The sequence below is a fragment of the Saccopteryx bilineata genome, chromosome 1, assembly GCF_036850765.1.
Source record: "Saccopteryx bilineata isolate mSacBil1 chromosome 1, mSacBil1_pri_phased_curated, whole genome shotgun sequence".
Classification (NCBI taxonomy): Eukaryota; Metazoa; Chordata; class Mammalia; order Chiroptera; family Emballonuridae; genus Saccopteryx; species Saccopteryx bilineata.
In genome coordinates, this window is record NC_089490.1 from 162,249,213 (window position 1) to 162,262,892 (window position 13,680).

Here is a 13,680-nt window from a genome sequence, read left to right on the forward strand (position 1 = left end):
CAAACAAACAAAAAAAATAAGAAGTGGCCTGACCTGTGGTGGCACAGTGGATAAAGCGTCGACCTGGAAATGCTGAGGTCGCCGGTTCGAAACCCTGGGTTTGCCTGGTCAAGGCACGTATGGGAGTTGATGCTTCCAGCTCCTCCCTCTCTCTCTCTCTCTCTCTCCTCTCTAAAAATTAATAAAAATAAAAAAAATTAATTAAAAAAATAAGAAGTAACATTTATTGAGAGCCAATTCTGTGCCCTTTCTCACCCCCATTCTGTCATTTGTGCTCATGGGCCAGGTGTTACCAGCACTGTTTGGAAAACCACACCAAACCAACAAGGCTGAGGAAATGGTGGTCCTGGCTTGCACAGACGCACCAGGCAGCAGATCCCAAGCTCCTTCTTGTCTTGCTGACAAGTGCTGCTGGACAGAGCAAAATACCTGGTAGAGTTAGCTTGAAGGTTTACTAACTCTGCCAGACTCTTGTAGGAGAAACACCACTCATGCTGGTAAACCAAAACCCCATGAGAATACTTTATGGTAGCACAGGGCCAGAGGAAGACCAGCTGCTCGTGGTCCTTCCTGCTGGGCTGTTTTAGACCACTGGACCCAGCAAGCCCATGGAAGCTTTCGAAGTGCTCAAGAGGGGCGGGGCCCCTTAGGGGAGGTTTGTGCAGCTCTGACCACAGACCGGAGAGCCTATCATCTCTGCCTGGTCTTTGCTTAGTCAGGAAGCCATGAGCTGTGTGTACTGATTGAGATAGCTGTGAGGGCCTTTTCCTTTAGGATGATATCGTGAATTCCTGGTTATAGTTAGAAGACTGCTGCCCCACAAGGATGCTGAGTGAAGAACTATGGTGAAAAGCCACTGAGCGTTGCCAAGGTAAGTCTCTGCATCTTCTGCCTTTTAGACCATCTCATTTCCTTCAACTGTGCAAATAGCACTCTGAGGCCTGTGGCAGGGGAAAGCAGGCAGGAACATCGCTATGGATATTATAGGAGAGAGACAACATTACTATGACCTGAGCCACAGCTATGAATAGATTGCTCCTTCAATGGTTTGTTTTAATTTTAGAGAGTTTTTTTGATTTATAAGAGTTCATCCAGCCAGGGTAGATTCTGCTTCTTGGACTTCTGAAGCTAGAGAAGGCATAAATATGCCACAGAGGAAAAAGAGACAAGGCTGGGGATAGGGTTGGGCACACACGCGCCAGCTGTGTGGGCTCCCAGAAGGTCAGTCGGCCTCCCTGTAGCAGAAGGAAACGCTAGCTGCGGGGCAGAGCGGAGGGCGGCTCACGGTGGCGCATGTGGAGTGTCTGGCTCAAGGGAAGTGATCGGTTGGTTGTTGTTTTTATTTATTTTGTCTGTTTTTAAAAAAAGGTTTTCCATTTTCCAGACATTGGACTAGGGTGATGGAATAGGTTTAATAATGACCTTTTTAGCTCAGAGATCTATTTGGCCAACTATGAAAAGAGCAGTTGATAACATAATTTGAGAGAATGTCTAAAATTTCTAAGGCTTTGACAACTTCTTCAGTCATTTCCTAATTGACCACTGCTTTCACCCTCAACTATCCACATTGCCAAGGAACTAAGAAAATCACTATCATTGTGCTCCCATAGTTCTAGAGAAGAATTCTGCACAATACATGTATAGATACTCCTCTTTCCTAGAAGGGAGCTGGGTTCTCCTCACCCTGAGTGAGGCTGGACGTGAAGATGAAAAGGGAGAAATGGAAACTCTACAGTGGAGAATCTTGGCCAACATCACTTAGGCAGGTGGTCAAGGTTAACATCTGAGGGGTAAATCCTATATTGTGTAACTTCTGCTGTGATACAAGGAGAAAATACTGCACCTCTGTGTTCTTGTTTCCCCAAGGGGTAACCACAGTCTAGTCATGAAAAAATGTCAAACTTCAATCGAGGGACATCCTACAGAATATCTGACTTCAAATTTGTCAAGGTTCTGAAAAACGAGGAAAGATGGGGAAAAACTGTCGCACATCAGAGGAGAGTAAGAGATGTGACAACCTAACCCTGAGTTCACATCCTGGATTGGACTGAATCCTGGAACAACAGAAAAGTCATTAGTGAAAATTAGGTAAAATCTGAATAAGGTCTAATATATGAATTGATATCATTGTACCAATGGAAATTTCTTAGTTCTGGCAAACAGACCATGGTGAGGTAAGATGTCAACATTAGGGGAAGCTGAGTGAAGGGTAGACGAGAAGCCTCTATACTATCTTTGTAATTTTTTCATAAACCCAAAATTATACTGCTCACAAAAATTAGGGAATATTTCAAAATGAATATGAAGCTATAAAAAATCCCCTAATTTTTGTGAGCAGCATATTTGAAATTAAAGCAATAAGAAAATTTATACTTGTCCTGCTTTAAAACAGAAGTGGTCAAAATCTGAACATGTTTGGGAAAATGGACACCCCGGCCCCGCGGTCCCACTCCCTCTTTGACATTCTGGGACATAGCAGACCTTTTGCATATTTTCCATTCTCTCTCCCACCCCCACCTTATTCCAGGGAAGCTCTTTATTTCCCTCTCTTGATGGTATTTCTCACCGCTCATTTATTTTCTCATTCAGCATGCATTTTTTGAGCCCTCACTCTGTGCCAGGGGTTTTAGAGCCAGGAACCCCACCTTTTATTGGCCCAGTTGAGCACACTGGGCTGGAATAGGCTCTTGAGCCTCCAAGTGCATACCCAGCTACCCAAACCCGACTCTGCCCTGGTTAGGAAACAGAAGGTCAAGAGTGAAGGCAAGTGGGGGTCCGGACCCTGCCTAAAACACCTGGATGAAATTTGCTGTCCTCTGGGCTCACTCATCCCCACGGAATCTGTGGTCATCCAAGCAACTGTGAGCTGTGCTGGAAAACACTCTCCTTTGAGTAAGCTGTGGCCTTGGGGACCTAGAGTGAGACTACTCCAACAGCCAGTTTCTGTTTGAGTGACAACCTGGCCTTGGGAGCTCACTCTGCTGCCCTAGAATCTGCAGCAGCCAGATGAGGCCACCAGGGGCCAGCATCCTTACTTGTGAGCTTCAGGTGTGTGGAGAGGGGACAGGGGACAGAGAAGTTTGACACCCTACGTCCCCTCCTCCCCCCCCACACACACACTCCACAGACACAGAACTGCAGGTGTGCACTTGTTCAAAGGTGATGTCTCAACCAGATTACAAAAGTGCTCAGAAGGAGGAGGGAAAGAAAGAGAATCATGAAGCCACAGGAAGACAGTGCTTAGATGAAAATCACGACACTTAGATGAAGATCAAAACTGAAGAGTGGTGATTACCAGTGGGCCAAACTGCCTTTCCTGTCACATCTCCTGCTGCCCACACTGCCAACCCACATGCTCTGACTACACCAGACACGCGCTGCTGAAATGCACCGGCTCGTGCCCCTGTGGGCCTCTCTGCCTGGCATCGCTGACCCATTTTCTCATCTAGGCAAGTCCCACTTGTTCTGGTTCTCAGGACCAGCACCAATGTTCTCTTTTCTGTCACCAGTGCCCAAATCTATTCCCGTGTCCCCAAGAACCTCCAGCACATGCGTACGGCTATTTGTTTGAGGATCTGTTGCCCCTCAGGTCCAAAGGAAAAGGACCAAGTCTGTCCTCCTGGTCAGACAGGGACCAGGTCTTCCTTCCATCCTCCTCTAGGTCCCAGCACCCATGACAGTGCCTGACACCAGGTGGGGGAGGGGTACCCTGTGGAATGGTTCGTGAGTGAAAGAAACAAGGACAAATTTTTTTTTAATTTTTTTTATTTATTCATTTTAGAGAGGAGAGGGAGAGACAGAGAGAGGAGAGACAGAGGGAGAGAAGGGGGGGGAGGAGCAGGAAGCATCAACTCCCATATGTGCCTTGACCAGGCAAGCCCAGGGTTTCGAACCGGCGACCTCAGCATTTCCAGGTCGACGCTTTATCCACTGCGCCACCACAGGTCAGGCAAGGACAAATTTTTTAATGCACTTGAAGATTAAGACATGAGGAAGAAACCTTGAAGGAGGAAAAGCATGTAGGATACAATGATCACTCTTAGCCTCTTAGCCATAGTGAGCTCCAGTGCCATCCACGCATGGGCTTATAATAAGAGCCCTTGCAGAAGGAGATGGGTGTTACTAGGTCTCTGGCATGTTCTGCTCCTTTCAAGGCCATGAGTGCCAGAGAAAGGTGCTGGCCTTTGGGCCAGCCAATTTTATACCAGAGCCTGGCTCTGCCATGTGTCACAGGGGTGAGTGTGAGCAAATGGCCTAGCTCTCTATGAAATGGGAACAGTTGCATCCAGCTCCAAGCACAGATGTGAGAACTAAATTGAACAAGATGATCATAGCACAGGTCCTGAAGCACAGAAGATGCTCTGCTATGGGCATTGTTGCCCCTGCGTGGCCTGCACTCCCCACTGGCCACTGTGTGGTTCATGCTTCCTCACAAAGGGCTGATAGTTCCAAAACCATGAAGGTTCCCTTGGGTGCCTTGTCATCTCTGGCCCTTGCATATTTTGATACCTGGGCTGCTGACCAGGACCAGGTTGAGGCAAGCAAGGCACCAGAGGACAAAATTTAAGAAAGTTCTGACCCTTCGTGTTACTTAAGTGTAGGGAATGTTTGTGTATGTTCATGTGGTATCCACAAGGGTATGAGATGCTTTGCACTTAATGAATGAAGTCAAGAGTTCTGACCTCTGTGACCATGGATCCCTGGTGAGTTGCATGGGTCCCATGCACTCCCTGTACTTGTATGCAAACTTTTGTGGACATGCACACTTTTCTGCAAAGCATTCATCAGATTGCCCCCAAAATTTGCCAGCCCCAAAGTATTTGGAATCACCAAGTCCAATATTTACTAAGGATAATTTAATTTTATCTCTCAGTGTGTTATGGATACAAGAAAGTGAAAAAACAAGAAGCCATGCCTGAGAGGTCCTGTAGCATAGAGGAAGGACCCTTGGCCTGCTGACCAGAGGGCCTGAGCTCAAGGTTCAGTTCTGCCACTTTTTGGCGGTGTTACCTTGAGCAAATCACCAAATGTCTTCATGAAATAACAATCGCTTGGCCTCACTGTATACTGGCAGCCTTGCGTACTTCAGGTGGGCGACTTATGCTTGGAGTCTTATTTCTTTATTTGTTGATAATAGCACATCACAGGGTTATAAGGCTCAAACCTCAAAGCCCTAATTCTTTGGTGAATTGAAACTGAAAAGTTCACAATCTAGATTCTATTCAATTCTCTATGTAAGAATTGACCAGAAGAGTCCTTGTAATTTAATAAGGCACATGTCACATTGTAACTTCTAAGACATTTTTATACACAATATTTATTTTGAAATATCAAATAACAAGAGCATGATTTTTCTGTTTTTCAAAAGAGGACATGAATTTAATAAGATTGAAAAACCTGAATCCAGATATGTTAGGTGTTGCCCCTGTACAGAGCTAGTCAGTCTGAGAGACGTACATCTGGATCTCAACGCTTGGGCTGTTTAGGAAACCACGATCCAGAATCAGACTGGGTTGCCCCGTCTTGGAGAGTACGTGCCATCCTAGGCTTGTGCTGAAAGCTGCTATAGCAGACGAGGTGGACACTCACTGTGGCATTCTTGCAGCCATGCCATTAAGATTGCCGCCACTGTTGTACTTGCAACCGCTCTAAGAGGACCCTTGGGAGAATCACTCTTAGGATCCAGACACCAGAATCTCTTGGAGCAACGAATGTCTTATGAACACTGACTCCGTTTTGGATTCCAGAACACCTTGGGTCCAGTTTGCACCTAAGTTTGGAAAATCAACCAAACAAATGAATCCATGATTTGTAACACTTGCCTATTCCTGTGGTGTAAACATTCCCACCATTGCCAATTTCAAGCAACCAACATGACTTACCTGAACAAGAAGTTAGAAGCGGACATGCAGTACCACACCATTGCACAGTATTTCCACCATCCAAATACAATTGATGTAAATATAAGAGCAGAGATAATAGTATGATGTAGTAAAATAACTAGTAAGTGAGGAAATTTGTTTCCTACTTGTTTTTAATATATTCACTTAGTTATATTTTATATAATTTAATTTTAATTTTATACAGTTTAATTTTGAATAATGACATGCTTAACAGATAGCTCACAAAATTCCCCCAACTTTAACAGTTGGCTTTTATGGACCCGCACAAGCTCTCCTCAGCACACTGCTAACTGGGGGTCGGAATATCTCAGTGCCAAACTACAGCTCAGCGTCATGTCTGCATCTGGCTTTGCTGGGCAGGGACAAGTAAAAAATAACCTACCTCCTAGGCTTTCTTGGGTTCTGAGCCTGGCAGAGCTGGTTCAGGCATCCCAGGTGTCCTGCTGTGTACTTGGTAGCAGAGAAAGATGGGGTGTACACCGCCCTAGATAGAGACCCTCTCCTGATAGCCATCATGTCCCTTACCAGTTGCTGCAGTTGGTGACCTAACTGAAGGAAAGCGTGGTCCCCTCATAAGTTCCATAAAGCCTATGAGCTTCCTGACTTGTAAGCATGCTTCAAAGGACAAGAGCAACCCTTCTGCAAAGAGTGTTTATGGCTTTTATTGGATTTTATCAAATTCGGAAGGTTTGAGGCTGCAAGTGTGGGAAAGCTTGGCTTCTGGTTAACTCCCAAGGGGAGAAGACAGCTGTTCGGTATGTCCCTTGGTCAATGTGGGATTCTCTTCCTGCTCCAAGTTCCATTCCTGGGAGTCATTTGTCACCAGTGTCGGCTATAAGTATGAGGCAGAGATGTTTCTAGAGTGGACCAGGACTCAGTGAAATACAGAGTTCTCCTTGTCAGTAACTGTCTGAGGCTGAGATCGTCAGGGAGACACCTGCTCATGTCTCTCTTGACAATTAGGCCTGGCGGCCCTATCACAGGTGCCGAGGAAGGAAGCGGGTCACTGCGCCCATCCTGCCGCCAGGGCCTCACCTCAGCCGAAGCTGCTTGCTTCCTGGGCTGCCAGGGAAAGGGTTCAGTGCCCACAGTCCCTCCTGTTAAATACATCTTTTCAGGCCCCTTCGTTTTACATTGTCACCAACACAACTAATAGGAAATGAAAGTAACACCCCCAGAGGCTCAGAGGTGAGAGGACAGGCTCTTTGACTGACATGTCCCTTGGAGCCTGGGCCCTTGGGGAGATCTCATTTGCCTGTGCAATAGTTTCCTTACAGAAGGTCACACTCCTCTGTGGCACAGGAAAAGCCCCTTGATGAAGGTGAGCGTAGACAATGACTGTAACATTCATTGCACCCATGACGAATGGTGCTGTGACGCTCATCTCAGGGGCTTGGAGACTTCTTTTGAAAAATCAGGCTCCTCTAACTGCTGCCTGCACAAAAGGCCACTCTCTTCTGGTATGTACCCCTCCCTTCCCCCCCCTCTCTCCCCCTCCCTCTCCCTCTCCTCCTACTCAATTCTGTGCTATATGTAAGAAAAAGGTCATCTCCCCATTCGGTCTTCCTTTTCCTGTCGTTTGGAAAACCTGTAGAGACTTGAGTGAAGAAAAAGGCATAAAGAAGAATGGGGGACAGATACGGACCTTTTAGGAGCTGGCTTTGTCCACATAGATGAGGTTGTCATAGTTTTATATCTAAGGTCTTTGATGACTCTTCATGGTTAACTACTTTATAGTTCGTTGTGCTGGGCAGGGCTGAGGGCCGGTCTGCACTGAGCACCTGCTCAGCAAGGTTTCCAGGGCAGTGACTTGCTCTGTGACTTCAGCTAAGGTAGCGAGAAGCGTGCCTCCACCTACCACCCCATGCGACTTGTCCTGAGGAGGGGCGCTGGCAGTTCAGGCCTTGGGTATCCTGACGCTTTTTGGCAGGTGGCGAAGGCCAAGGGGTCTATTGTGGACCCTGTTTTAAAGATTTTATAACAAGGAAAAAATAAAATCTCCCCAGGAAAAAGGGTTATTGGTGTGGGGCATGCACATACCCAGACATGGACACATATAGACACACATAGGCATATACACACATGGACACACACACACTCACATAAAGACACATAGCACATACAGATACAGACAGGCACACACACAGACACACGCACCTATCAAAAACAACAAACCACCCACTACAACAAATGTCATTGTAACAAAGGTGAATGAATAAATTCCCATACAGAAATTCCCACGCCTCATCCATTTGGTAGAAATCCAGTCAGTGGAGCACCATCCTCTTCAAAGTCCTTCTCGTTCTTCACTTCTTCTATCGCATAAGATTTCTGTTGTCAAATGGCAAGACATTACTGTCTTCTACTCTGAGGGGGTCTGGAGGAGGCAGAGAACACCCACCTCCTAGACCCTCCAGCCCAGAGCCGAGCCTGACAGGTGTGTGGCCAGCAGCTCCACGCGGGTGGCTGGAGCCGGGGGAGAGGCCACAGTGTAGTGGACAAAAGAGGTGAAGAAGGCTCTAGGTCTACTCTGTCCCTGGGGCTGGCATTCCTTTACCTGCCTACACACAGAAGAGGCCAGGTCTGAACTGCTCAGAAGCCCGCCTTTCAGCCCTGCTGAGAGTGCCTGACCCCCCGGTGTCTCCGGGAGAAAGGTTCTTACTGCAGAAGAAACTTGAAGTGTGGGGTAAGCAGGCATCTTAGCAAAGGCCGAGGTGAGCCTGGAACAATGCTCCAAAGAGGAACTTTAAAGGGACAGGAGCCTGGTGACCCCAGTGGAGTTACAACATCCAGCTCAAGAGGCTGGCAAGTGCTTAGTTAGGAGTGGGTAATCAGAAAATTCCAGAGGGTAGAACTGAGGGTTTAGGGGTATACAGAACCCATGTGGAGATAAAGCCGAGAGGGTGTCTAAGATCAACCAGGCCCGGGGTGCAGAGGGCTATCGCAAGACAGAACAGTCCTTACATTAGGAAAGGAGCAGAGGAGCAGGAGCCTGGAACAAGGTGCGGTGGGGTGGGGGAGAAACCAGGACCACTGGGATCAGAGAGCCCAGGATGCTAGTCCATGCCAAGCTAGTTTTGTCCCCAAGACAGCATTTCTACAACTGGGCACTGGCCTCACCATCTTGGCAGGTGACTTCCTCTCTCGTGGCTCAGGTTCCAACCCTGACAAACAAGGGTACAGACTAATTAACCTCTGAGCATTCTTTCCGGTCAACCCTGTGATGGGTCCACTTGCCATGTAAGACACACTGGGCAAAACTCAAATAGCTGCCAGTACTTGAATGCCAAGTAATGTGCCAGGTGCTTTGTGCACATGCATTCATGTGATCCTCACAACAACCCTGTGATGTCATCAGGAACCTGCCCAGGGCTCCAGGCTGGAAAGCCAGAGCCCAGATGTTGACTTAGGTCACGTGACTTCAATCCAGTGCTTTTACCTCTCCACTAGACAGTCTATTGATCGTTCATCATGTGCGGAGCACAGATCAGGGTGGTACAGAAAAGCACTGGAAGCTTCTCTCACATGCTGCCAAGGTGAACACTGCACACGTGCTGTGCAATCTGCCCTGGCTTGCAGACAGGAGCACAGCGACTGGGCAGAAATGGAAAGCCAGGGACAGAGAGGCTTGAGACATGTTCATACGGCATCCAGAAGCCTCTGCCCGAGGAAGCTTCTATTTCTCTAGAAGGCCTCTAGCACAGTCTTCCCTGAAGAAACAACCCTCTAGAGACGGCCTGTCTTGTCCTGGGCTGGGTCAGTACATGCCAACTTCCTTAGCCTTTCTTGGTGGGTCTCACCCCTGTGTACCCACTACCCAACCTCCTTGCTGTCACCTTTCACTTCTCCATTGCTCCCACATCCATCCAGCCTTTGGGATCAGTCCTGTCCTGAATTCTCCCTGACTCATGGTCTCCTGGCTCTGAAATTATCAGCCATTGTCATTACTTATCACAACACGCAGAAGCCAGACTCGCATGAAGCCCTGCAGGTGCAGAAGCCAGAGTCGCTGTGAAGTCAGACGTGCTCACCCATCCTTCTTACTTTGATCAGTCTGTGACAAGGCTGTCACACAGGTCCTGCCATGCTCTTTGGAGCCATTAGTAAAGGGAGCCACTCGCTGAGGGCCGGAAGAGCCTCATGGAGGAGCTGCAGAAGGAGGGGTTCACAGGAACTAGGGGTTCATAGGAAGCAGCACTTTGGGAAGGAAATGTCATGACTGCAGGATGTGGACGACCACTGTTCTTACTGTGTGTGTCCCACTGGCTGCAGGTGCCAGAGCCCAGATGTGAGAGAGGCAGTCAGGGGCACGGCATGAGGGGGTAAGGCAGGCCGTGAGGTCGAGCTCCACTGCAGCCCGCGCTGCTTACTCAGGACCAGTGTGCTGACCTGACACTTAGGAAGGCCAAGCGTCCTGATGGGTGAAGCTGCTGCCTCTTCTGTAGGTTATTCTTCAGAAAGCTGTTCGTTATTTTTTTCTGGTTGGCTGTTATGAGAGTAGCTAACCTCCCAGCACCCATGGTTTCCCCATGGGGCTCCCCTGTCCGTTTCCAGCACCAACAAATGGCAGTCAGGCCCCAGACATAGTTTGGGAGGGACACTAAAGCCATCCCACCAGGGCAGGGTTTGTGGCCCTGGGCAAGTCATTTACTTCTGTCTCTGTGCATCAGCCTACTTGTGGACGGTGTGAATCTGAACCTCAGAGGCTCACATAAATTAGACCAGAAATTCCTCGTGCTGTTTGCAAGAGCCAGTTGCCCCATCAGCCCAGACTCAGAAGCTGAGGACCTTAACCGTGCAGGGTCTGCTGGGAACATGGGCGGATGCTGGGAACAGTGAAGGCGCGCTCACTGCAGGTTTGAGGTTTGTGCTTGCCCAGGCCTGCGGGGCTCTGACCGGGTCTGTGGGGCTTAGTCTGCCTTCTCATCCTGCTCAGGAGGGAAGCCAATTTCTGAGCTGCCAAGAGTTAGAAGATCAGCCGCAGCCATTTGGAAGAACAGGCTGTTTTGTACGGATTTATCATTTATCTCCTTACTTTAAATTATATAATACCAAAAAGTTGTTTTGAAAACATACAACCCATCAATAATTCCACCAAGCTCACGTTTTTACCCAAGAGCTGCTTGTCTTGGTTCATATGATGCACTTTTTCATTGCCGGAGTGATGAAAGATTTATGGCTTTGGATTCTGCTTTGTTTTCTTTCTTTCTTATTTTTTTTTTCATCACAACTCAGGCATCGTTCCCATGGCTATGTGTCTTCACAATGATAATTTTGAGGCTACAATAATATTTCATTGTGTTAACTCTATTTCATCATTTCAACTAGACATTTAGTCACTTGCCCTCTTTTTGAACACTGGAGAGAACTATGATTAAAAGCAAAATAACGTGTAGTTTGCAGAGCCGTTATGAACATCGCCACGTTGCTGAAGACTGTTGTTTCCTAATCCCTTCAAGGAGGGACAATGATATAGCGAGATGAATGCTCATATTAGGGGGGAGTGGGTGGACTTTAAATTGATGATGATAGTGGCCTGAATTTTTCATCTTCTCTCATCTAGTTCCCTGTTGTCAGCAACTATATTTGCTGGTTAGGATTACTGATGTGGTCTTTGGCCAGAGAACCAACTTTCCTTTCTGTGAAATGAAATGATTCATAAGGAAACAAAACCCAAGTGTTTGGCCCATAGTCTAAACCAAAGTTCTTAATCAGAGGTCCATGAATCGTTGTGGGTGGGGAGGGATCCTAAAACTGGACACAAAATTTGACATGTATGTGCGTAACTGTATTTACTGGGGAGAGTATCGGTAGGCTCTCCAGATTCTCAAAGCAGCTGTGACCCCAAAACTGTTTTGAAAAACAACTGATCTCTCTCTACCCGTTCCCTGCTTCCTTTTGGGAAGCTGGGATTAAAATGAAAGAATCCTAAAGATAGGAGTCTACATCCAGAGCTCCAGCCGTGGGTTGGGAAACATACTATCCACAATTTATGGATAAGGAAAGTGAGGCTCTGAAGGACTTCCAAGGGCACACAGCTGGCATGTAAGAAACCTTGGATTTGAACCTTCCCTGACAAGTCTGTGTGTGCATACCCGTTATGCGTAAGTACCTTTGAGTTAAGAGAGTCACTTCTATTTTTACTTCTTCAACCAAAGGTAATTGCTAATATGTTAAAGAGATTCTATCATGATCAAGGCCACCCATGGTTCGTAACTAAAGGAAATGTGTGGACATTTTTTAAAGCTTTGCATTTCTCTCCAAAGAGTCAGGCTGACACAGAAATATTTGTGGTTGGTTAACTGTTCTTTCCTGCTACAAGCATTAACCATAGGAGGTGAACTGTGTTTATCAAACTGAAATGTTATCACTCAAGGTTTAAGGAGCCAAAATAACTTTGAAATTCAAGAGACCGAATTCAACAGTTCAACCCAATGGGTGGGAGACTTCAGCGCACAACTTCCTAAACACCACTGGGCCTTTTCAAACATGTGTTTTTATTAACAACAAACTGTTTGGCACCAGCAAGTGACTTTTGGCTTCCCAAATGGGTTTGATTTCTTTCTCTCTTAGTAATCCTCTTCCAAATCTCCTTAAACTCAAGTATGCATACCAGGAGGCAAAGAAGATGGGGCATAATTCAATTTCATATCTCCTTGCTTCCTTCAGGATTCTCTGCTAAATTAACCAATTATTACTACCAAAAACTGGTAGGTTTAAAGGAAAAAGACTTTCTGCCATATAGGAAATAAACACTCAATAAAAGATTAAATTTTATCTTGGGCATCTTAGATATAATACATTAAACATTAGATCAATGATGTGCCTTATGGGCCCTAAAGTTCTGATTAGCGATCAATAATCAGGGTATAGAAGAACACTGGATTTGGTATAAATGCTATCTTTCTAATATTGTTCTTGGTAAATTAATCTGCTTACTCTTCATGACAGTGGATTATTGAGAGGAGGCAGATAAGTAGGCATTTACTTATACTTAGGTTTTCCTAAATTGATTGTTTGATTCATTCGTTCATTTAAAAGAAGAGAAGGATTTACTGCATATCTCATGTTCCGAATGCTGAGATGGGCCCTGAAGATACAATGATGAAAAGAAATAAGTAGCCTCTTCCCTTGAGGCACCCACAAGGAGTCTAATTTAGAAGGCAGACATTAAACAAGAGGCTCAGTAGACTGTGACAGGTGTTATAGGAAGTGCTGTGGCCAGAGGAGTGGGTGACTTCATGGACACAGGTACCAGGAAAGTCTCCCCAGAGTTGGTGATGGCTGGACTACGTCTTGAATGAAGACTAGTTCTTCCATCAGACCCCACAACATCCAAAGAAATTACATTAACTGTTCCTTTAGCTTTTTTTCCTGAACTTTTTATAATTTCTTAATGTGGTCTAATTACTATCATCATTAGCGTATATAAATCTTCATTTTAAACACTGCATTGAAATCAACGTACAATGGATGTCCCAGTTATCCCACAGGGATGTGTGGATAGTCTGAAAGACTGATGGCTCTAAACTTTTAAGCTTGATAATTCTGGTCTCAACAGAGATTTTTATATGATACTCTATAATTTATAAGTTACATAAATGATATTATATGATTCTTCCAGACAAGCAGAAAACATATTCCTAGCTCCATTTTATAGATAAAGCAACTGAGGCTCAGAGAGATTTTAAAATCTTGCCCAAATCACATAGGTTTCTAAATAAATACACATAATTGTTTCTTGATGATTTGGGGGTTACTAGTATAATATGTTACT

General features: G+C 46.1%; 1 protein-coding gene across 2 annotated transcripts in view; it reads left to right on the forward strand.

The window, feature by feature from the left end:
• Positions 1 to 735: 735 nt before the first annotated feature.
• Positions 736 to 13,680, forward strand: part of BLK (BLK proto-oncogene, Src family tyrosine kinase) — a 52,207-nt gene continuing 39,262 nt past the window's right edge. The window contains exon 1 of one of the 2 annotated variants that reach the window (XM_066253417.1): positions 736 to 871. The gene's annotated coding sequence lies outside the window, so the exon portion shown is untranslated. Of the gene's footprint in view, positions 872 to 7,274; positions 7,364 to 13,680 lie in introns of those variants that run through there. The other variant, XM_066253418.1, reaches the window with a different exon arrangement.